Here is a 24,967-nt window from a genome sequence, read left to right as displayed (position 1 = left end):
TTTCTGCCTTCTTCAGATGTTTGTATAATACTTTGTCCGTGTAAAGGAATTTTGACCTTTTATATACTGAAATATACTCACAATTGAAATGCTATAATCAAATCACATTGACATATTTTTGAAACATTTCATGTCATATTAGACAGAGGTCACATTTGAAATGAGGGGAATAGCCACTCTATACCCTATATGAAAAGTCATAAGGCTGACTGATTGTGTACCTGTGCGTAATTTTGCTGAGACACATGCTCGCGAGCGAACTCACTATTGTTTTGTCTCTAGTGCGGCATCAGCAAATTTCCTTTGTAATTATTATTCTTAAAATTATTAATTAAGCATTAGGCTCTATATAGAGGGATGAGGGTAAAAGCTCTTCACCATGAAAAGCGTTCCTCAGGCTCTGAATTGTCATTAAGGAAGGCCAAACTGTCGTCATTTCCGGGATACTTGACATGCCGTCATCAGAATCTACAGAAGAAAATTAAAACCGATGTTTTCCAGTAAGTCTGTTTTCAGCCTTCGCTGGATGGCTGCCGTGGCCTGGCTATGACAGAAAGACGAATTTATTCTGTCATGATTTGTATTTATTCATTATTACAGATTTTTGTTTTTGTTCTGATGAACTGTAATGGGTGGTTTAGTTGGCGTAGGTGTGGCGCAAGTTGTCATACGTAAGCCTACAGATCCTCTAGCTAACTACGAGGGCTATTCAGAAACTAGGGAACATTTTGGCATTAAAAATAAAACTAAGTACAAGAAATACATTTTATTATATTCATCTGTAAGAGCGACTGGCATACTATCTTTCCACATAGTCACCAAACACATAAAACACTTACGATAGCGGTGGACAAGCTTTGAAAGACCTTCGTCGTAAAATTCTGCCACCTGAGACTTCAGTGAGTCACGCCCGCCTTGAGTTCCGCGTCGTCATCAAAGCGCTGCGTTGCAAGCCAGTTCTTCATCTTCAGAAACAAGTGAAAGTTGCTTGGTGCAAAATCGGGGCTGTAGGGCGGATGAAAGAAAATTTCCCATTTGAATGAAGGAGTTCATTAGTGCTGTTTGCCGTGTGAGATCGGGAAATGTCGTGCAAAAACAAAATTTTGAACGTCCGCTTTCCTCGGCGTTTGTTTTGAACTGCTCTTCCAAGGCTGTGCAAAGATTAACAGTACCGGGCAGAATTTATGGTTGCTCCACGTTCGAGAAAATCAATAAGAAGCACACCTCACCTACCCCAAAACACTGACGCCATCAACTTCCTTGCTCACACGGTCTGCAAACATTTCCATGGATTGTAATTTTGTCTCCCACTTGATGTGTTTCACCCACGTCTCGATACCGGTTACGACTCGATCCAGTAATGAATCACTGTGTTTGTGGTAGGCCTCCAGAAATGTCAACGTTGACCCCATTCACTGTTCTTTATGGTGCTCTGTAAGCATTTGGACACACGTCCTGCACAAAATTTGTGGTAGCCTAGCTTTTGAGTGACAGTTTTAAACAACAAAGTCGGTGAAGCATGTGGAAAAGAAAGGGAAAGCTCCGTTATTGTGAAGCGACGGTTTTCACTAACGTTTCATCAACTTTAACGACAAGGTCGTCAGTCACAGTGCTCGAGCGTCCACTCTTCTCTTCATCATGAGCGTTGGTTCGGCCATAATTTAAAGTGAATGCACCATTTCCGGGCGGAACATTCACTCATTACGTTGTTTCCGTACAGTTCACGATAAATGTCTATAGGTTTTAGGTTTTTTGCCAACAAAAACCGTATCTCAGACCGCACATCGCAACTGACGGAATTTTCAGTTGCAGTGCACATTTAAAATTCGAATATCGAAAAAACCAGAGGCGCAGAGACGCTCCCGCTGTCAGGGATTTATGCCGACTGAGCTGCTGCTGAGCACGCACAAACCAAAATATAAGCGATCGGCGCGCGCCTAGCGGCGTCAGCCGGAAACTTTCCATACTTTCTGAATAGCCCTCGTATACCAACAATCGCCACGGCCATATCAGAAGCGAAACGGACGCCAACGTTTTACCACGAAACCACCGTCAGTAGTACGCCAGTTCGATTTTTGCAATGAAAACGTTTATTCATCTGCCGAAAAGCTGATTAAACAGGATCTCTCAAGCGTACCTGAATTACTCCTCAGTTGCAAGACGGCAGAACTCTTAATTCCACGGTGGCAGAAAATGGGAGCTGTGTGACGACTAGCCCATTATTCCAAATAACCCCGGTCTCCCATACATTATACTAATTTCCGTTCCTTGCATGCCGCCCTCTTGGTGCTCGAGCTTTAATGGCCAGCCGTTTAGTTTCGTACCGCACATCTTTGGATCAAACGAAACTGTTTGTCTAGAGTCTTGTCGTTAAACGGAATATTTTCTCGCAGTCGTCTGTGTTCAAAAGCAAGCGTCACGTAACAGACGTAATTCTTTAATTGCTGGCTCTTATTTTGCGTTCGTTTTTACATGCTATGTATTGACACATTTTCGAAGATTTCTCTTAATTACAATGAATTCAGCGACGCTTGTTACACGTGAAGTTGACAATAATTTCTTATAAAAGAAAAAAAAGAAAACTGTCTCGTATATGGGACACGTGAAAGAGATCACCAACCTGCTACGTATTTGCCGACTTATTATTTCATCTTGTTATAAGACATTCCCACGGCGGCTAGAAATTTTGTTCGGCAGAATTTCGCATAAGGGAGTCATTTTAACAGTCTTGCGAACTTTCCAAGTTTCCAATATGCTGTCGCGTACGGGAGTTTCTTCCCCATATTCTTTTTGAAGGTTCGAGACATGCCACCACCTCAGTTGTTATTGTTTGATCTGCAAGTATTTTTGTTTAGTGCATTTTAAACGATTGGCCAGTTTCAGCCCTACATCTCATTCTCCAGTAGGATATCAAAATAAGATATCAAAACACCGACAGTCCTCAAGTGAGTAATCAACACGCAGCCTGTATGTAAGGTGTTGGTGTTTCTTGACATCACTTGAGAATGGTTTGTAAGCCAAAGTCTGTCAGCCGTGTAAAATGCAGTAAATAATAATAGTGGCAAATTAAGATATTAACAGCCGGGGTGGTGGTGTTTGATTTGTGGCGGGCTTAACTGCGCGGTCATCAGTGCCCGTACTAAGTCCCAACTTTTACAAGGTCCAGTCTAGCCACTGTCATGAATGGTGATGATGAAATAATGAGGACGACACAAACACCTAGTCCCCGACCAGAGAAGATCCCCAACGCTGCCGGGATCGAACCTGGGGCCCCCGTTCCAGAAGCAGCAACGCTAGCCACTGGACCACGAGCTGCGAACAGCCGAGGTGGAGGCATGTCTCTAACCTTCAACGAATTCACTGCTTTTGTAACTCATATAAAGAAAATGATCTCTATTTTCTTGTTCCAATACCACTCAAATCGAAAATTTTATTGTACGCTTAATAGGATACATTAAAATGCAGCAACTGTGGAGAGACAGTGTGGTTCACAATCTAAACGAAAAAGTAGCGAAGGAAGACGAAGAAAATTAGGTGCCTAGTGTGTTTAGATCTTGCTCCTCATGAAGGTACACATACAGGGTGTTTCAAAAATGACCGGTATATTTGAAACGGCAATAAAAACTAAACGAGCAGCGATAGAAATACACCGTTTGTTGCAATATGCTTGGGACGACAGTACATTTTCAGGCAGACAAACTTTCGAAATTACAGTAGTTACAATTTTCAACAACAGATGGCGCTGCGGTCTGGGAAACTCTATAGTACGATATTTTCCACATATCCACCATGCGTAGCAATAATATGGCGTAGTCTCTGAATGAAATTACCCGAAACATTTGACAACGTGTCTGGCGGAATGGCTTCACATGCAGATGAGATGTACTGCTTCAGCTGTTCAATTGTTTCTGGATTCTGGCGGTACACCTGGTCTTTCAAGTGTCCCCACAGAAAGAAGTCACAGTGGTTCATGTCTGGCGAATAGGGAGGCCAATCCACGCCGCCTCCTGTATGTTTCGGATAGCCCAAAGCAATCACACGATCTACGAAATATTCATTCAGGAAATTAAAGACGTCGGCCGTGCATAAACCACGAGGTGTTCGCAGTGTCGTCTAAGGCAGTTTGTACCGCCACAAATTCACGAGGAATGTCCAGATAGTGTGATGCAGTAATCGTTTCGGATCTGAAAAATGGGCCAATGATTCCTTTGGAAGAATATGAAAAGAAGCCGGATACGGAAGTACTTCGGAATGACGACATACGCTTGAAATTCTCTAAGGCCATAGATACAGCAATAATGAATAGCTCAGCAGGCAGTACAGCTGAAGAGGAATAGACATCTCTAAAATGGGCAATCAAAGAAGTTGGAAAGAAAAACATAGGTACAAAGAAGCTAAATGCGAAGAAACATTGGATAACAGAATAAATACTTCAGCTGATCGACGAGAGAAGGAAGTACAAGAATGATCAGGGAAATTCAAGAATACAGAAATGCAGGTCACTGAGGAATGAAATGAATAGGAAATGCAAAGAACCTAAGACGAATGGACTACACGAAAAATGTGAAGAAATCGAAAAAGAAATGTTTGTCAGAAGGACTTCCTCAGCATATAGGAAAGTCAGAACAACCTGTAGTGAAAATTATAAGCAAGGGTGGTAACATTAAGAGTGCAACGCGAATTCCACTGTTAAATGCGGATAGGTGGAAAGAATACATCTGAGGTTTCTGTGAGGGGGAAATATGTCTGATGTGATAGGAGAAGAAACAGGAGTAGATTTGGAGAAGATAGGGGATCAAGAATTAGAATCAGAATTTATGAGAGCTTTGGAGGACTTAAGATGAATTAAGGTAGAAGGGATAGACAACACTCCATCAAAATTTCTAAAATCATTGGTGGAAGTGGCAGAAAAACGACTATCATGTATGAGTGCGGTGTCATTACATCTGACTTTCGGAAAAATATCATCCACACAATTCCGAAGGCTGCAAGAGTCGACAAGTAAGAGAATTATCGCACAATCAGCTTAAAAGCTCATGCAATCAAGTTGTTAACAAGGATATTAGACAGAAGAATGGAAAAGAAAATTGAGGATGTGTTAGAAGATTATCAGTTTGGCTTTAGGAAAGGTAAATGCACCAGAGAGGCAATTCTGACCTTGTGATTGACAATGGAGGCAAGACTAAAGAAAAATCAAGACACGTTCCTAGTTTTTGTATACCTGGTAAAAGCGCTGGACAATGTAAAATGGTACAAAATATTCGAATTTCTGAGAAAAACTTACTGGCAATATGCAATAAGCACAGAAGCCAAGAGGAATAAAAAGAGTAGACGACCAAGAACGAAGTGCTCGGATGAAGAAGGTTGTAAGACAAGGATGTAGCCTTTCGCCTCTTCTGTTCAATCTATACATAGAAGAAGTAATGACGGACATAAAAGAAAGGTAGCAGTGAAATTAAAATTCAAGGTGACAGTATATCAATGATAGGATTCGCTTATTACACTGGAATCCTGAGTGAAAAAGATATACACGATCTGCTGAATCAGATAAACAGTCTAATTGATACAAAATATGTACTGAAAATAAATCGAAGAAAGTAATCAGAAGTAGTAGAAATGAGAACAGCGAGAAACTTATCAGGATTGATGGTCAAGAACTAGAAGTTGAAGAATTCTACTACCTAAGTAACAAAATAGCTAATGATGACCAGAGCAAGGAGGACATCAAAAGCAGAGTAGCGTGGCAAAAAGAGCCTTCCTGGACAAGAGAAGTCTACTAGTATCAAACATAGGTCTTAATTTGAGGAAGACATTTCTGAGAATGTACGTTAGGAACACAGCGTTGTATGGTAGTGAAACATGGAGTGTGGGAAAACGTGAACATAAGAGAATCTAAGCATTAGAGATATAGTGTTACAGACGAATGTTGAAACTAGGGGGACTGATAAAGTAAGGAATGAGGAGGTTCCGCTCAGAATCGGAGAGGAAAGGAATGTGTGGAAAACACTGACAAGGAGACATCTGTCAACACAGCAGAGAGTGACTTCCATAATACTAGAGAGAACTGTAGACGGCAAAAACTGTAGAGGAAGACAGAGATTGGAACACTTCCAGCAAATAGTTGAGGACCTAGGTTGAAAGTGCTATTCTGAGATTAAAAGGTTGGCCCAAGACAGAAATTCGTGGCCGGCCGCACCAGACCAGTCAGAAAACTGATGAGTCGAAAAAATCATTCACTAGAATCTCCCCAAGTAATGTGTAAATCAATAGAAAAATCAAGAACGAAAATCTATGCCAGCTGGCCTCGTCTCCCCTATGCTACATCCATGTTCACCTCCGTAGACGAGAGGTCAGTGCGGCTCATTCTCGGGCGGACGGTCTGGTTGCAATTCCCTGTATTGCAAAGCAGTTTTCATCACTGGAGGACTGAAACGAGGTACATTCCTCACCGCAAGGTCAATGGAGGAGTTACTTGAATGAGAAGTAGCTGCTCCAAGGTTTGAGGGAGGACAACGACGGGGAGGCAATGTGTTGATCCCATATCACTATAAACCACGTCCGGCAAAAGAAGAAAGGCGGCCTGTCGACGTCGAGTGTTTTTTTAAAGGAAGGCTATTTCCAGAATGAGATTTTCACTCTGCAGCGGAGTGTGCGCTGATATGAAACTTCCTGGTAGATTAAAACTGTGTGCCCGACCGAGACTCGAACTCGAGACCTTTGCCTTTCGCGGGCAAGTGCTCTACCAACTGAGCTACCGAAGCACGACTCACACCCGGTACCCACAGCTTTACTTCTGCCAGTACCTCGTCTCCTACCTTCCAAACTTTACAGAAGCTCTCCTGCGAACCTTGCAGAACTAGCACTCCTGAAAGCAAGGATATTGCGGAGACATGGCTTAGCCACAGCCTGGGGGATGTTTCCAGAATGAGATTTTCACTCTGCAGCGGAGTGCGCGCTGATATGAAACTTCCCGGTCGTGGGAAAGGGGGGGGGGGGGGGGGGGAGGGCGAACCGTGGCGAGGCGCGCGCCCTAGCGGCCATTAGGTAATTTGCATACTTATAATTACAGCTATTACAAATGGCTCTGAGCACTATGGGACTTAACTTCTTAGGTCATCGGTCCCCTAAAACTTAGAACTACTTAAACCTAACTAACCTAAGGACATCACACACATCCATGTCCGAGGCAGGATTCCAAGCTGCGACCGTAGCGATCGAGCTGTTCCAAACTGTAGCACCTAGGTTCGCTCGGCCACTCCGGCCGGCTGTCCGCAAAACCGTTAGTCTATACTGGAAGGCGTAGTCCACTTAGTGGTGCAGTTACGACCGTGCAGAAAATATTAGGTCGTAAACTTTGTACATGTTCGTGTGAAACCAGTTCGACTCAGAGGAATAATACCAGCACCCTAACGTGTGTACATATTACGTTGCTACATATAAAAATATCTGAACTCATAATCGTTACGCCCTGTGTAAGAACGTCTTCTTATGTTTCGAGTAAGAAGTAGAAACGTCTACCATTTTGTATCGGAACTTGACAGCGGCAGGATCGTGGCCTATTGAGACCGTAGTGTATCGATCCGCGATAATGATGCTCGTGTCGGTAGAGATTCCGTGATTATCATGCGAAGATGGAATCGGTGGGTACAGGATAGCCACATTCAGCGCCATGCCGTTTGCCAACGGCCTCAAGCGACCAGCGCCCAAGAGGACAGATATATTGTTCACTAGCCCACTAGGGACCCTTTGGCCACGTAAAGAGGACAGCTCTTCATCAACACAGACACGAAAAGTCATTGCTGATTAGAAGACACAATCTACAATTATTCATTTTCCTTGTGTGATGCTTCCTGCTTCATGTATGCGTTACATACAGAGAAGATTCCAGAATAACCCAATAAACCTTTAATTGGTAGTATCCAGAAGAACGTACAAAAGGACACTCGCAAGATTAAACACCACAAGTTGCCATATCAGCCAAAGCTAGTAGCGGTGGTCTTCGTATACTAGAAGATCATTTCAAGTTTGCATAGAAGAAAATTCACTAATCGAAAAAAATCGCTCCACCAGAAAATAAATAATGTAAAATAATGTAATTTTTGGGAATACACTTCACTAGGTAACGTATTTAAGTGACTAACATTTCAAGACCACAGGTTAACTGAAAAAGCGAGGTGAGCCATTACAGATGTGAAAAGCTGGTACGTTAATAAGTGATGTAATAGCCAGAATGTTGAATGCATGTATGTAAACGTGCATGAACTGTATTGTTCAGATGGCGGATGTCACTTTGTGGGATAGAGTTACATGCCTGTTGCACTTGAACGGCCAATACTGGGACGGTTAATGCTGTCTGTGTATGTCGCTGGAGTTGTCGTCCGACCTTGATGAATAAAGCTTATCAATGGTTATCAACACTAAGCTCAAAATTATGGAATCTAGCGACACACATGACATATTAAAATTCCACGAAGTTTCTCTCACATCTGTGCAGGGAAACCGTCAGTCGTGCTGGAGTAGCTCATTGGAAGAGCGCTGCATGCGCATGGTTATGTTCCAGTTTCGATTCTAGCATATACAGAGGGGTCCAAAAAATATATCCACTTTTTAAAAGTCCATAGCTTGCAAACTAATTGACTGAGTTGTCCCATTTTTGGTGAAAGTGTAGCTTAAAGTCCAGCTTAAAGATATCACTGTAGGTGTTCGAATTGGTCACCATTAACATCCACACACAAACGATGCCGCCGAACTGCAGCACGAACTACTGACTGCAACGTGTTCAGTTGGATATTTTCACATGAATGTACGATGGATTCTCGAAGTTCATCCAATTAGAGCGGCTTTTGTCGATAAACGACGTCCTTTAGTGTACCCCCGCAGGTAAAAGTCCAGAGGAGTTAGGTCTGGGGAACGTGGTGGATATTCCACAGCACCTCTATGGCCTTCCTGGTAGATTTTCGTCGAGATACGCCCTAACACGATTTTGGTAGTGGGCTGGGGCACCATCTTGTTAAAAGTAAACTCTTCCGTCTCCATATAAGTCTCAGATGGCAGGTAAAATGGATGTCTGAAGCTTCTGAAGATACACCTCACCGGTAACTATGCCGTCAGAGAAAAATGGCCCAATCAAACCCCAGTAAGACAACCCACACCACACATTTACTCCTGGTAAATTCACGGCTTTGTCTACATGGACGTTCGTATTTTCGGCGACCCAGTAGATGCAGTTGTGGCGATTTACTGTACCATTAAGTTTGAATGTGTCTCATCAGACCACACAATCATCTCTGAAAACTCTTACGCAACATGTTGGTAAACCACTCGCAGTACTCCATTCTACGATCTGGGTCGTCCTCGTTGATTGCGTGTAGCAATCGTGGGATGTAGCACTTCCACTGTGCTGTCTTCAAAATTCACCGAACACTTGAGCGACTCACTCCAGTTTCACGGGCACACTGTCTCACAGGCTTCTGTGGTGAGCGAGTGAATTGTAACACACGACGGGAGTTAGCTGGACTTGTTACTGTTACAGGTCGTCCAGATCGTTGTTTGTGTACATCTTTAACACAGCCTTCGGCTTCAAATTTGTCCCGAATGCGACGAATCTTTGAACGTGTCGGTGGCTGTGTTTGATACTCGATTCACCATTGCCGTTGAACCTCATTAATGATTTCGTACTTAAAATATCACTTCAAAACTGACTTCCTTTCATCGAATGTAAGCCTTGCGCCAGCCATGTTTACTCGAGTAACTAGGTGCAACTAAGAACAAAACACTGAGTATCTAGCGACTGTTATCTGACAAAACAAAACAACGCAATACAACGCTTGTGTGGCGATTGCCGGAACTACAAATTTTTACACACCAGAGATGAGACAACTCCGTCAGTTAGTTTGCCAATTCTGGACCCCTCTGTATTAACAGTCAGGAAGATCCTGAGAACACAAATAATGTTGCATTCCTGGAAATTGAATATTCGGGTGAGGCGGTCGCCAAATGTTCTCTGTTTTAATTTATTTTCCAGTAGCTCTTCAGTGCCCAGCGTATTTTCCATCATCACCTCAGCTGACTCCTCCATTCATCCTTGTGCGTTACAGTAAGTACATTGTTCCTAACATCTCAAAAACCAAGCAGGAATTATATATTAACAAATATAAAAATGAAAAAAGGAAAAAAGAAAAATATGTGTGTGTACAAGACTTACGTGGGTTGTAGACTCTACACAAGTCGTATTTCTTTTAATCACTCCAAGAAGTAGAGTGGTGAATATGAATAAGAGATAAAATGCCCGTACAGCATTTCAGTATGACACAAATACTGGATGACATGGAAAGTGCTCTCTGGAATGTCCTAACAGCAAAGAAAAATTACAGGTTGCGCTCGTACATTTCCATTTTTCTGAATTCTATTTAAAGTTGAAAGAAGGGCAGCACGTTCTGTATTGTCGCGAAATAGAGGAGAGAGTATCACTTAAATGATACAGTATTTGGGATGAACATAATTAAAACAAAGAAATTTTTCGTTGCGAAAATATTTTTTTACGCCGACATACATAGGGAGAAACGATCACCATGATAAAATAAGGGAAATCAGAGTTCGTACGGAAAGGTATAGCTGTTCGTTGTTTCCGCGCGCTATACGAGATATAATAGAGAACTGTGAAGGTGGTTCGATGAATCCTCTGCCACGCACTTAAAATGTGATTTTCAGAGTATCGATGTAGAAGTAATTCCGTATCATCAAAAATATCTGATTTCGTTTGATCACGTAACATAATTCTGATATAGGAACTGCTGCTTTACATTTCTGTGTGTATCACCTTTTTGTATGAAGTACATAGGATACGTTCTGCCTGTAACTCTAAAGATACTGCGTACTCGTACTATATGGCCTGCAAGTAATTTGTCATTATTTCTTACGATGCAGTTCTCAGTTTCGCTATTGAAAAATAACAGTTATAGTTCAGTTTAGTGTAACTCTTAAAATATTCTCGTGAGCGTTAAGTTTCCGATTACCCGATCATTGCAGAAATTGTAGCAGAGTCAGAAATTGGTACTATAGTTTACCATCTTTTCTGTGTTTGTTCACGGTCGGAACCAAACCATTGTTTGTAAGAAAAAACGTTCTCCAAAGATTAGCCGCCTTCTATGAAACATTATCTGACCTCTCGGTAGCTACAAGATGTATGCAGAGCTCTCAGACATTTTGCAGACCTAGGCGCTTCGCGAGTGCAAATATTGACATCAGCGTTAAGCGCCGCTTCCCTCGGTGTGCGTAGCACTCTGCATGCATTCGCTAAGTCGCTTATGATGAAGCATAGTGTTAGATTAACGCTTCCAGAACAACAGTACACTTTACACACAGTCGCCATCATAGCTGCACCGTCTATATAGATTACTAGGGGGCGGGGGGGGGGGGGGGGTGGAGGACGTGTTTGAGCGGTATCAGAACTTTCTGTGTAATGCACTTCGAGCCGGCCGTTGTGCTCGAGCGGTTCTAGGCGCTTCCGTTCGGAACCGCGCTGCTGCTACGGTCGCAGGTTCGAATCCTGCTTCGGGCATGGATGTGTGTGATGTCCTTAGGTTAGTTAGGTTTAAGTAGTTGTAAGTCTAGGAGACTCATGTCCTCAGATGTTAAGTCCCATAGTGCTCAGAACAATTTGAATTTGAATGCACTTCGATGATAAACATTCGGGCGTCAATGAAGATCTTGCGGTTTGGTGTGAATATTGCCTCTAGAGCAGCTTCGGCAACAAATTAAGTCAGTATTACCACCGGAATAATAAAAACAATTTCTATTCACTTAGCTCTAATAGCTGAGATTGTAAGCTAAGAACTGTTAAGGTATTGTATATTACATCTCGTTGTTTCATGACTGCGAATTCGCTTTCAAGGAATGCCAAAGTTTCCCTCCGCTGCTGCATCTACAGAGAGACTCTCAAGTCAACGATCAATAGTCGTGTAAGTACACGTCTCACTACTCATGACCTGTATACACGTAGGTGTGTTTGTCATTAACGAAAATACCTCGTAGTGTGCACAATTGCTTGCGATCACTGAAAGGATCCATGTTTCCTTCTCTGACGAGTCACTATCACGCACTTACTTTGAAATTTGGCGCCTGTATTTCAGTGCAGCATGTAACGCAATGCAGCCCCACATCCGCTAGTGCAACGTTTCCGGGTAGTGGTATGGACATACTCTAGCATTATCATACGTTCAATCCTGACCCTGAACCGGTACAATTCTTTGACGGCTCAAAGGTAAACAGACTTTTCTCTAATGTACAGCAATTCTTTCCTGTTTCTGAACGACGATGCTCGCAGGAACAGAGCACAGATAGTAGAAACATGGAATTAATTTAGGGCTTCCACTCAAATTGGAATGCTAATGTGCACGTTTTGGTTTTTCTTATGAAACGTATTGCTACTAGCTCAGCACCTACCAAGAGGGTCGCAAAGTTGAAGATTGATTTCTCGAATAATGAGTGGCAAGAGCCTTTCTCGAATTAATCGACAAGTACTCTGCATTTATCTCACGTGGATGCGATAACAAGTTGACCACTTCCAATAACGGCAGGCTATACTTGGGTATAATATTTATTATAGGTTATAGCTATTGATATTTCGATTTATGTCATTCTTAAATCGTTAACACTGTTACGCCTCAGGACGAGATCCCCGGCTGACGCTAAAAATTCCTCCAAGTCCAACCTTGGCAACTCCCATAAGGCGAATTGCCTGTCTCCGTGACCAGTAGACTGCCAGCTAGAGGGAAATGCCGAGCGAGTTGTTGCAAACAGGGATGCTATCGCGACATAAGGGAACAACCGAACGCCCAAGTCGGCAAGAGAAGCGTAATGACATCATGGAAACCGAGAGATACCATCATACTATTGACAAACCAGAGTTTCAAAATGAAGGCTAGAGATAATGGAACAATAAATAATCGGGCATCGAGCCAGCAGAAAAGAGTCTCTGAAAGGTGAAGGGGCGAAATCATGAAGTCACTAGGAGGGCTGACAGCGAGGTAAAACCAGGAGACATGATGTAATTTTTTCCACCGCTGCGGAGCGCACCGTTCTCAACAAATGTCTGATTCCTGATTATTGAGTGATGACTGTCATTCGCACAGTGATTAGTCTCAGCCCTTATATCATTTGCAGCTTTCCATTGTCAGGGAAGGCTTTGGAAGTCAATCCTCAGTACGCCTGTCTTCATTCGTCTGTGAAACCACGAGTCTGGCTGGAAGGTGCTACTGCCAGCAGCCCTGCCAACTACCGAAACAACACTGATAGGGTTCAGAGACTGCTATCACTCTGCAGGCCTGCTGGAGGTTTGACCTGTGTGACCTGGACGCTGCGCACCGGTGCTGCTCATCCTAACATCTACGTCTACATCTACATGGTTACTCTGCAATTCACACTTAAGTGCCTGGCAGAGGGTTTATCGAACCATTTTCATACTACTTCTCTACCATACCACTCTCGAACGGCGCGTGGGAAAAAGGAGCACCTACGTCTTTCTGTGCGAGCTCTGATTTCTCTTATTTTATTATGATGATAATTTCTCCCTACGTAGGTGGGTGTCGACAAAATATTTTCGCATTAGGAAGAGAAAGTTGGTGATTGAAATTTCGTAAATAGGTCTCGCCGCAAAGAAAACCGTCTTTGTTTCAGTGACTGGCACCCCGGCTCGCGTATCATATCAATGACACTCTCTCACCCCTATTGCACGATAACAGGATACGAGCTGCCCTTCTTCGCACTTTATCGATGACCTCCGTCAGGCGAACCTGGTAAGGATCCCACACCGCGCAGCAACATTTCAGCAGGGGACGGGCAAGTGTAATGTACGCTGTCTCTTTAGTGGGTTTGTCGCATTTTCTAAGTGTTCTGCCAACAAAGCGCAGTCTTTCTTTCGCCTTCCCCACAATATTATTTATGTGGTCTTTCCAATTTAAGTTGCTCGTAATTGTAATTCCTAGGTATTTAGTCCAATTGACAGCCCTTAGATTTGTGCGATTTATCGTATACCTAAAATTTATCGGATTTCTTTTAGTACCCATGCGGATGACCTTGCACATTTCTTTGCTTAGTGCCAACTGACAGTTTTCGCACCATACAGAAATTCTCTCTAGATCATCTTGTAATTGGAATCGATCGTCTGATGATTTTACTAGACAGTAAATTACAGCATCCTCTGCAAACAGTCTAAGGGGGCTGCTCAGATTATCACCTACATCATATATGTACATCAGGAACAGCAGAGGGCCTGTGACATTAAACGCCAGACATCACTTCTGTTCTACTGCATGATTTACCTTCTATCACTACGAACTATGACCTCTCTGAGAGGAAATCACTAATCCAGTCATACAACTGAGACGATACTCCATATGCACGCAATTTCATTAAAGTCTCTTGTGAGAAACTGTATCAAAAGCCTTCTGGAAATCCAGGAACATGGAATCGATCTGAGATCCCTTGACGACAGCACTCATTACTTCGTGGGAATAAAGAGCTAGCTATGTTGCACAAGAACGATATTTTCTGAATCCGTGTTGGTTATGTATCAATAAGTCAGTTACTTCAAGGTGATTCATAATGTTCGAGTACCGTATATCTCCCAAAATCCTACTGTAAATTGACGTGAGTGATATGGGTCTATAAATCAATGGGTTACTCCTATTTCCTTTCTTGAATATTGGTGTGACCTTCGTTACTCTCCAGTCTTTAGGAACAGACCTTTCGTCAAATCCAAATGGGAGCTGAGAACCGACACCTGTAAGCCAGTGAGTACTTCGGGTGGACGTGGGTCGAGACTCCTGAGTGAAAATGTTCAACGTCCATCAAAGCACTTTTGAGACCGATACGCAGAGGAGTAGGCCACCAGATTCCGCGTCGATAGCCACCCGTGACGCAGCACCCACTACATGACGCTTTTTTGGGCTGGTCGTATTGCGTCGAGTCGAGCGCATGCAGGCTTCCCTCTGCTGATGCACCGTTCTGCCAGCTCGTCTGAGTCGTGACGTTTCGGTAGAAAATCCTATATAACTGGCAAATAATTGTGTTATTGTCAATAACGTTTTCTTGGTGCCCTCGACCGTAAGTAGCATCTCACCACTACATCCAACTCAGCTCTCTCCTGACGACTATACGAGTCTGGGACCAGATATTTAAACCATTTAGGGCAAATACCATAATACCACAATGATATCGTTGGGAAGGTGTTGGTGGATGCAGTTTCTGGTGCTTTTATTTCCCCTCTCTACACATATTTAAATGTAAAGTGTGTATGAGAATAATGTGTCTCGGTGGTGGAGATGTTTATTCGTGATTGCTGTACGGGCAATTATCAATTGAAAGGAAGGGAGAGGGAAAAGTACTGTACTTTATTATGGCCTACACCTCACATGAAACAACACTGTGCAGCTGAGTTGCATCTGTCTGCTAACAGCCGTAATTTCACATTACTTTTTGAGACACTGTGAGCTCTTGGTGAAGTAATCTTGCAGAGTGAGGCATTATGGATCACTAACGGTTTCCCCTTTGCTGCACAAAATCAGCAGATCGTAATTTGTTTCAAACGGCTACTTCCGAGTGAGCCACCAGCATGCCAGCGGCTTTAAGCAGATCCGTGTTGGTGACTACTGTAGCGCCTAAATAAGGAAACAAGTTAATATAAATCGCGTACAGCTGAGGGTCTTAATGCAAATATCACTAGAAAACAATTTCTAGTGGGTATACAGGGTGGTCCATTGACCATCACTGGGCCAAATATCACACGAAATAACCGTCAAACGAAAAAACTACAAAGAACGAAACTTGTCTAGCTTGAAGGGGAAAACCAGAGGGTACATGTATCACACTGGAACAACCGAACTAAAATGTTCAAACGTACCTACGTTCTGCATTTTAATTTAAAAAACCTACCTGTTACCAACTGTTCGTCTAAATTGTGAGCCATATGCTTGTGACTATTACAGCCCCATCTATGACAAAACAAAAAAAGTGGCCCAACTAAAACATTCATATTTCTTTACGTACTACACGAATATGTAATAAAAAATTGGAGTACCTATTTAAAAAAACGGCGTTGATACTCCACGAACCATAGACCTTGCCGTTGTTGGGGAGGCTTGCGTGCCGTACCGTAGGTGCAACCACAACGGAGGGGTATCTGTTGAGAGGCCAGACAAACGTGTGGTTCCTGAAGAGGGGCAGCAGCCTTTTCAGTAGTTGCAGGGGCCACAGTCTTGATGATTGACTGATCTGGCATTGTAACACTAACCAAAACGGCCTTGCTGTGCTGCTACTGCGAACGGCTGAAAGCAAGGGGAAACTACGGCCGTAATTTCTTCCCGAGGGCAAGCAGCTTTACTGTATGGATAAATGATGATGGCGTCCTCTTGGGTAAAATATTCCGGAGCTAAAATAGTCCCCCATTCGGATCTCCGGGCGGGGACTACTCAGGAGGACGTCGTTACCAGGAGAAAGAAAACTGGCGTTCTACAGATCGGAGCGTGGAATGTCAGATCCCTTAATCGGGCAGGTAGGTTAGAAATATTAAAAAGGGAAATGGGTAGGTTAAAGTTGGATATAGTGGGAATTAGTGAAGTTCGGTGGCAGGAGGAACAAGACTTCTGGTCAGGTGACTACAGGGTTATAAACACAAGATCAAATAGGGGTCATGCAGCAGTAGGTTTAATAATGATTAAAAAAATAGGAGTGTGGGTAAACTACTACAAACAGCATACTGAACACATTATTGTGGCCAAGATAGACACGAAGCCCACGCCTACTTCAGTAATACAAGTTGATATGCTAACTAGCTCTGCAGATGATGAAGAAATTGAAGAAATGTATGATGAGATAAAAGAAATTATTCAGGTAGTGAAGGGCGACGAAAATTTAATAGTCATGTGTGACTGGAATTCGATAGTAGGAAAAGAAAGAGAAGGAAACATAGTAGGTGAATATGGATTGGGGTTAAGAAATGAAAGAGGAAGTCGCCTGGTGGAATTTTGCACAGAGCACAGCTTAATCATAGCTAACACTTGGTTCATGAATCATAAAAGAAAGTTGTATACATGGAAGAAGCCTGGAGATACTGACAGGTTTCAGATAGATTATGTAATGGTAAGACAGAGCTTTAGGAACCAGGTATTATATTGTGAGACATTTCCAGGGGCAGATGTGGACTCTGACCACAATCTATTGGTTATGAAATACAGCTTAAAACTGAAAAAAACTGCAAAAAGATGGGAATCTAAGGAGATAGGACCTGGCTAAACTGACTAAACCAGAGGTTGTACAGAATTTCAGGGAGACCGTAAGGGAAAAATTGACAGGAATGGGGGAAAGAAACAAAACACAGTAGAAGAAGAGTGGGTAGCTTTGAGCGATGAAGTAGTGAAGGCAGCAGAGGATCAAGTAGGTAAAAAGACGAGGGCTAGTAGAAATCCTTGGGTGACAGAAGAAGTATTGAATTTAACTGACGAAATGAGAAAATATAAAAATGCAGTAAATGAAGCTGGCAAAAAGGAATACAAGCATCTCAAAAATGAGATTGACAGGAAGTGGAAAATGGCTAAGCAGGCATGGCTGGAGGACAAATGTAAGGATGCAGAGGGTTATCTCACTAAGGGTAAGATAGATACTGCCTACAGGAAAATTAAAGAGACCTTTGGAGAAAAGAGAACCACTTGTATGAATATCAAGAGCTCAGATGGAAAACTAGTTTTAAACAAAGAAGGAAAAGCAGAAAGGTGGAAGGAGTATACAGAGGGTCTATACAAGGGCGATGTACTTGAGGGCAATGTTATAGAAATGGAAGAGGATGTAGATGATGACGAAATGGGAGCTATCATACTGCGTGAAGAGTTTGACAGAGCACTGAAAGACCTAAGTCGAAACAAGGCCCCGGGAGTAGATAACATTCCATTAGAACTTCTGACAGCCGTGGGAGAGCCAGTCCTGACAAAACTCTACCATCTGGTGAGCAAAATGTATGAGACAGGCGAAATACCCTCAGACTTCAAGAAGAACATAATAATTCCAATCCCAAACAAAGCAGGTGATGACAGATGTGAAAATTACCGAACTATCAGTTTAATAAGTCACAGCTGCAAAATACTAACGCGAATTCTTTACAGACGAATGGAAAAACTAATAGAAGCCGACCTCGGGGAAGATCAGTTTGGATTCCGTAGAAATATCGGAACACGTGAGGCAATACTGACCCTAAGACTTATTTTAGAAGCTAGATTAAGAAAAGGCAAACCTACGTTTCTTGCATTTGTAGACTTAGAGAAAACTTTTGACAATGTTGACTGGAATACTATCTTTCAAATTCTGAAGGTGGCAGGTGTAAAATACAGGGAGCGAAAGGCTATTTACAATTTGTACAGAAAGCAGATGGCAGTTGTAAGAGTCGAGAGAAACGAAAGGGAAGCAGTGGTTGGGAAGGGAGTGAGACAGGGTTGTAGCCTCTCCCCGATGTTGTTCAATTTGTATATTGAGCAAGCAGTAAAAGAAACAAAAGAAAAATTCGGAGTAGATATTAAAATCCATGGAGAAGAAATAAAAACTTTGAGGTTTGCCGATGACATTGTAATTCTGTCAGAGACAGCAAAGGACTCTGAAGAGCAGTAGAACGGAATGGATAGTGTCTTGAAAGGAGGATATAAGATGAACATCAACAAAAGTAAAACGATGACAATAGAATGTAGTCGAACTAAGTCGGGTGATGCTGAGGAAATTAGATTGGGAAATGAGACACTTAGAGTAATAAAGGAGTTTTGCTATTTGGGGAGCAAAATAACTGATGATGGTCGAAGTAGAGAGGATATAAAATGTAGACTGGCAAGCAAGGAAAGAGTTTCTGAAGAAGAGAAATTTGTTAACATCAAGTACAGATTTATATGTCAGGAAGTCGTTTCTGAAAGTATTTGTATGGAGTGTAGCAATGTATGGAAGTGAAACGTGGACGATAAATAGTTTGTACAAGAAGAGAATAGAATCTTTCGAAATGTGGTGCTACAGAAGAATGCTGAAGATTAGATGGGTAGGTCACGTAACTAATGAGGAGGAACTTAATAGGATTCTGGAGAAGAAGAGTTTGTGGCACAACTTGACTAGAAGATGGGATCGGTTGGTAGGACATGTTCTGAGGCATCAAAGGATCACCAATTTAGTATTGGAGGGCAGAGTGGAGGGTAAAATCGTAGAGGGAGACCAAGGGATGAATACGCTAAGGAGATTCAGATGGATGTAGGTTGCAGTATGTACTGGGAGATGAAGAAGCTTACACAGGATAGAGTAGCATGGAGAGCTGCATCAAACCAGTCTCAGGACTGAAGACCACAACAACAACAACCCGTTTGACCTATGGCAGCGCCATCTAACGGGCCCACCATTGCGCCATCTGTTTTCCCCCTTCAAGCTAGACGAGTTTCGTTGTTTGTAGTTTTATCGTTTGACTTTTGTTTTGTGAGATATTTGGCCCGGTCACTATCAATGGACCACCCTGTATGTATATCAAAGGCTAAAACTAAGGGCAGTTTCTGCATAATAGCAATCCAACATAGTAAGAGGCAAGCCATATGAACCCTGCATCGACTAAAGCCGACAGAAAATTTAATAAACGCTATAAAGCGTTTTCGGAATGAGATTTTCACTCTGCAGAGCAGTGTGCGCTTATATGAAACTTCCTAGAAGATTAAAACTGTGTGCCGGACCGAGAATCGAACTCTGGACTTTTGCCTTTCGCGGGCAAGTGCTCTACCAACTGAGCTACGCAAGCACGACTCAAGCCCCGTCCTCATAACTGTACTTCTGCCGGTACCTCGTCTCCTACCTTCCAAACTTTACATAAGCTCTCCTGCCAACCTTGCAGAACTAGCACTCCTGAAGGAAAGCATATTGCGGAGCTTCTGTAAAGTTTAGGAGACGAGGTACTGGCAGAAGTAAAGTTGTGGGGACGGGGCATGAGTCGTGCTTGGGTAGCTCAGTTAGTAGAGCACTTGCCCGCGAAAGGCAAAGGTCCCGACTTCGAGTCTCGGTCCGGCATAGAGTTTTAATCTGCCAGGAAGTTTCGGTATAAAGCGTGTCTCTTTTTTGCAGCCAGGACTCATAAAGGAAGCCGTCCGGTCAAGGAAGACATTCGCCTGTGCATACCAGCCGTTACAAGCGTATCTTCAAATCACTGTAATACGGCATACTTTGGCGAAGCAAACTCTGCAGATTTCATCTGCACCATAAGTGACTTTTAAAACGTAGCTATTCTGCTACAGTGGAACATTACGTCTGCAAATGGCCTACAATGAATTAAGATGTTGGAAATTTGCTTGCTCAATAACTTCAATGGGATTACATGCCGAAAGGTTTGTGAATGTTTACGTTGAGACTGTGTGATGAACCGAGATAGGAGGTTTTAAGTTATTAACGTGTGGAAACTTTTCTTTGAGCTGGGAGGGGGGGGGGGGAGGGTTCATTGGTCTTATAACTTCCCCTCATAATCTCTAGGTAGCCTGTGTACTCTGTCTGTTATTTGTTCCAATCTTCTTCCCGAAGCTCCTACAGGATTTTGCTTCGACGGATCCCTTTAGCACCATGGAATATATTCGCTGATGTCTTCATACGTGTCCTATCAACCTGTCCCTTATTCTAGTCAGTGTTATCCATATATTCATTCCTCTTTTTCTCCTTCTTTTGTTCTCAAAGACAGACTGGTCGGCAGCAACTCTCGTTCTGGATGTTTTCCTATCTCTTGCAAGTCTCTTCAATTCTAGGAATATTGTGAACTTCAGATCTTCTTTTATTTTACTGATGTACTATAACCTTGGTCTTCCTTCTGGATTATTCCCAAGCATTTTCCTTGTGTTAATTTCATAATGAAGGTCTAGGTGTCCAACATTTAAGTCTCTCCGTTACTTGACAGTCCACCACAATGGCCTTTGCTCTCCTTTGCTGTTGAAGACTTCTTGATGGGTCATTCCCTAAGTCCATGAAATATTTATGACTCTTGTCTCAAACCATACCTCAATAGTCTGTGGTATTTCAAGTTACTGACTTTCTTCAAACCCTTTCCATCCAGACGTGGATTTGCTGCTATCGGAACTTGAATACATAGAAAAATTACAGTTTTCCTCTTATGTTTTTCATATTATATCGTTCTGAAAATGCGTGGTTCATGCCTTGTATAGCTTCCAAATGCGTTATTTCGTACAGCAGTTTCGGAGCATTTCCAATCGAAACAATTCATTTGAGGTTTGTACGTTTGAAAGCATCGTAGATCAATGCTCTGAATTGCCGCATCCACACTGATTTCGTAACCACAAATGAATTGTTCCGACTGAAAGGGCGCTAGAATCGAGAGAACGCAATATACAATGTTTTGTTTCTATAATCCGCTTTATTACCCAAGTTCCACAAAGAACAAAACCAATCCAACACATGACAGTCCCGTAGATGAAATAAATTTAATAAGAAAAACAAGCGAACAACAGAAAAACAAAGTTTTTGTGTAGCTATCTGTAGCTGCTGTCTGCGAAATATTACTGAATGTTTCAAGAACACAAAATTTTGCAATAGTTATAGGAGCACTAACAACCCACAATGATTATTGAGAAATATACCACGGAACTCAGAAACCTTTTCGTAATCAGGTATCTACAAAATTAACCGCGAAGAATCCACAAAATTTTATATTTGACAAACAGGATGGGAAGTTAGCATACGATTTAAAAACACATAACCAATAAACAATAATTGTGTTAAATTCATGATGAAGGTTTAGGTGTCCAACATTTAAGCCCATCCACTTTCACTTCACACTTCAAAGACACCAACCACAAAATACCAAATATTGATGAATCACTACAAATATTATATAAGTTACTGAACGGTAAAATCATGGATGTGATGAAAGAAATTGAAACTTACGCTCCTGTAAAAGGTCAATTAGACAGAGTTTTAAATGAACAAAACTACCTGTAAAATAAAAAATTCCTAGACAACATTTTACCAGTCCTACGACGAAGCATTAGAGAACCAAGAATGTATGATTATTGATATACTCATTAATAAATATGACTGTAATCCGAGAGGTCGCACAATCATAAAGCAAGTCATGAAAAGTTTTAATCGATTTTCATGGTTTTCAGTACTGTTTCGTTACAGTACTGTAATTGACTTTATATATAGGACCTTTGTACGACTACTCAAAAATGACCTGCTCTTACAATAATAGAAGAAATATTTGCAAGCTGTCTTAAGCAAATTACATACAGTCATATTTACACCAACGATGAACGACAATTCAACGTAATTGAAAACAAAGACATATATATAGCATTATTAAGTTTCTTTAAAATAATTGTAATGTTCCTTGGGGATGTACATTAAAACATCGAACTTACATATAAGAACTTTGCAGCAACTGCTCAAAAGTAATGCCCTCCTAAAGTAGCGAAAAACTATTTCTGATTTGTTTTTTGACAATTACTTGCAGTCATAGGAACAATAACACACATGGCGTAAAATACTATTCAAGAATAGTCCGTAACATAAGTTATAATATCTTGGGATATGACATGTTCCTATTCTAAAATCATAAGTGATACTAATACATCAAGTGATCAAGTGTATAATGCTTCCGTTTCAGATACTGGAAAATGTTTAAGGCCAAAATTACACAATTGTACATTAAATGAAGAGGAAGGCAGCTGAAGGCATCACGAAGTCACTCGAAAAGTTCATCGCAGCGGCAGACCCTGTCGCAATGAAGATTATAAATTCTTCAAACCCTGAGGCTGCAAATAGCTTTGCAATAATTTCGTTGCACCCTATAGCTTCTGTTACCCTAATGTGGACTACGTGTGACTGTGATGGATAAGTTTACATAAGTTTGCTTTCCGGCTCATACAAGAATCAAGCTTATATTTTCTCTTTCGCACAGTATGTTATAAACACTTACGCGAAATATTATGTAACTACATGAAATGAATAACGATGACTGTTTGAAAATAATCTATGGAGTTTCCAGATTTCATCACCTACATGAAGCTGCTCTAAATCCTATATCACAAGAATGTAAATATTGTGTAAGTCAGGAACTTTCGTAGCCGTTGTCATTGAAGGTAAAATCGTCCAGGATGATAGGCTGTGTCCTGTTCCTTAAAATTTCTTCTACATGACTGACGTTTCGACTCCTTTGCTGGGTTTATCCTCAGTATGGCTATGAGCACTATGGGACTCAACATCTGAGGTCATCAGTCCCCTAGGACTTAGAACTACTTAAACCTAACTAACCTAAGGACATCACACACATCCATGCCCGAGGCAGGATTCGAACCTGCGACCGTAGCAGTCGCGCGGTTCCGGACTGAAGCCCCTAGAAGCACTCGATCACCGCGGACGGCTATCATCAGTATCTTCTGGCGTTTACCGGTAGCTAAACACCCTGAAGCAGATGCCAGTAGAGGGGTTGCAATATCGATCGTGTAGAAGAAACTGAAGAGGAACATGACAAGGCCTAACATCCTAGTAGGCTTTACCTTCAGTGTAAATATAGAGTTTAGCCCTATGTGGAAACGAAAAAGGTGAATTCCCGTTAGGAAAATATTTTTCAGGAACTTGACATGTTGGGCGACTGTTGTTCGAATGAAAGATGCTCAACACAGGAAGCCAGATGGCGTGGGAGAGTGGTGTGCCGCTGACCAAGACCGGCCTGGATTGGAGCAATAACGATATTGGCTCAATGGCAGCGAAAGCTGTCGGACATTACATTATCTGTAGGGATTTGCCCACCGTGAGCTGTCATGTACACCCACGACAAATTGAATTAGGGCCTGCTAAAATGTTGGAAAGAGAGAGCTGTCAGCGTCACCGCGAATGAGATGATTGGGAACTTCACTTGACAGGGCTGACGTCACAGCTTGTACTGGCTGCCTACGTGACAGCAGCACAGGATTGGTGCGTCTGTTGGCGGCCTTGTAATGCCCGAGCAAGGCGTGGGACTCGCTATTTTCCAGATCGCGTGAACTGACCTCTTTGCCGGCTACTGTGTCGAGGATGTACTCTAACATTTTATCTACTAATTGCTGTATTTATTAAACCGGTTGACTTAATGAGAAGTGTTTCGTGACGGCACTGCTGTAGAAAGCGTTCTTGGACTTGTCGCTTCAGTTCAGATAGAGACTTGAGCTTTTGACGTTTACCTACATTGTCATCGTTAGGAACAACTGGCTGTCTATAGGCCTACTGCTGCTGTGGTGTCCTTACATGCGTCTGGGGGGGTGGCACCACCATGTAGAGTACGACATTTTCGTCCAAAACAGAAATACTCGTCCGGCTCTGAAGAACGCCCGATACAGTCTGACTAGTGCAGCCGAAGTACTTCGTCTTCCTTGGCACGCTAAAGCGACCCGAAGGTGACCGGAGTACATTCGTTGCAATATCATTACTCTTATGTATCGCATAACTAGTGAAATTTAGTAAACTAAAACGGTAGACTCGTAGGGTAACCATGAGAGATTGTTATGCTGAAAACTGGGTTACATACAATGAAAGGTACATAAATAATTAATAAGAGAAGTTAGGTGTTTTGGCGCCTAACATCCGGATGTACCGACCAATTCAGTACAATTGGTGGACTCTCCCACGGGAGTGGTACATACAGTACCACCTGCTGCTGGTACCTCACTCCACTGTTCTACCACGTTCTACTTCACGTGTATCAAGCTGCATCACGGTGAGCTTCTAGCAAGATAAAATACTGGCAGCCACAGCCAGAAATATCACACATACCCTCGTTCTTTGATTTCCAAAATTGGCCTGTTCTCGAAGACAGCTAACAAGTTTGGAAATGAGAAATTTTATACCCAAAATTAAAAAAAAATTGAAGTTTCCAATCTCTTAGTAGCTCCTCTACTCTCTCATTCATGGAAATTCTTTAAAAAAAACT

The sequence above is a fragment of the Schistocerca piceifrons genome, chromosome 4 (assembly GCF_021461385.2).
Source record: "Schistocerca piceifrons isolate TAMUIC-IGC-003096 chromosome 4, iqSchPice1.1, whole genome shotgun sequence".
Lineage (NCBI taxonomy): Eukaryota > Metazoa > Arthropoda > Insecta > Orthoptera > Acrididae > Schistocerca > Schistocerca piceifrons.
The sequence above is the reverse complement of the archived record's forward strand: the minus strand, read 5'-3'. Positions refer to the sequence as shown.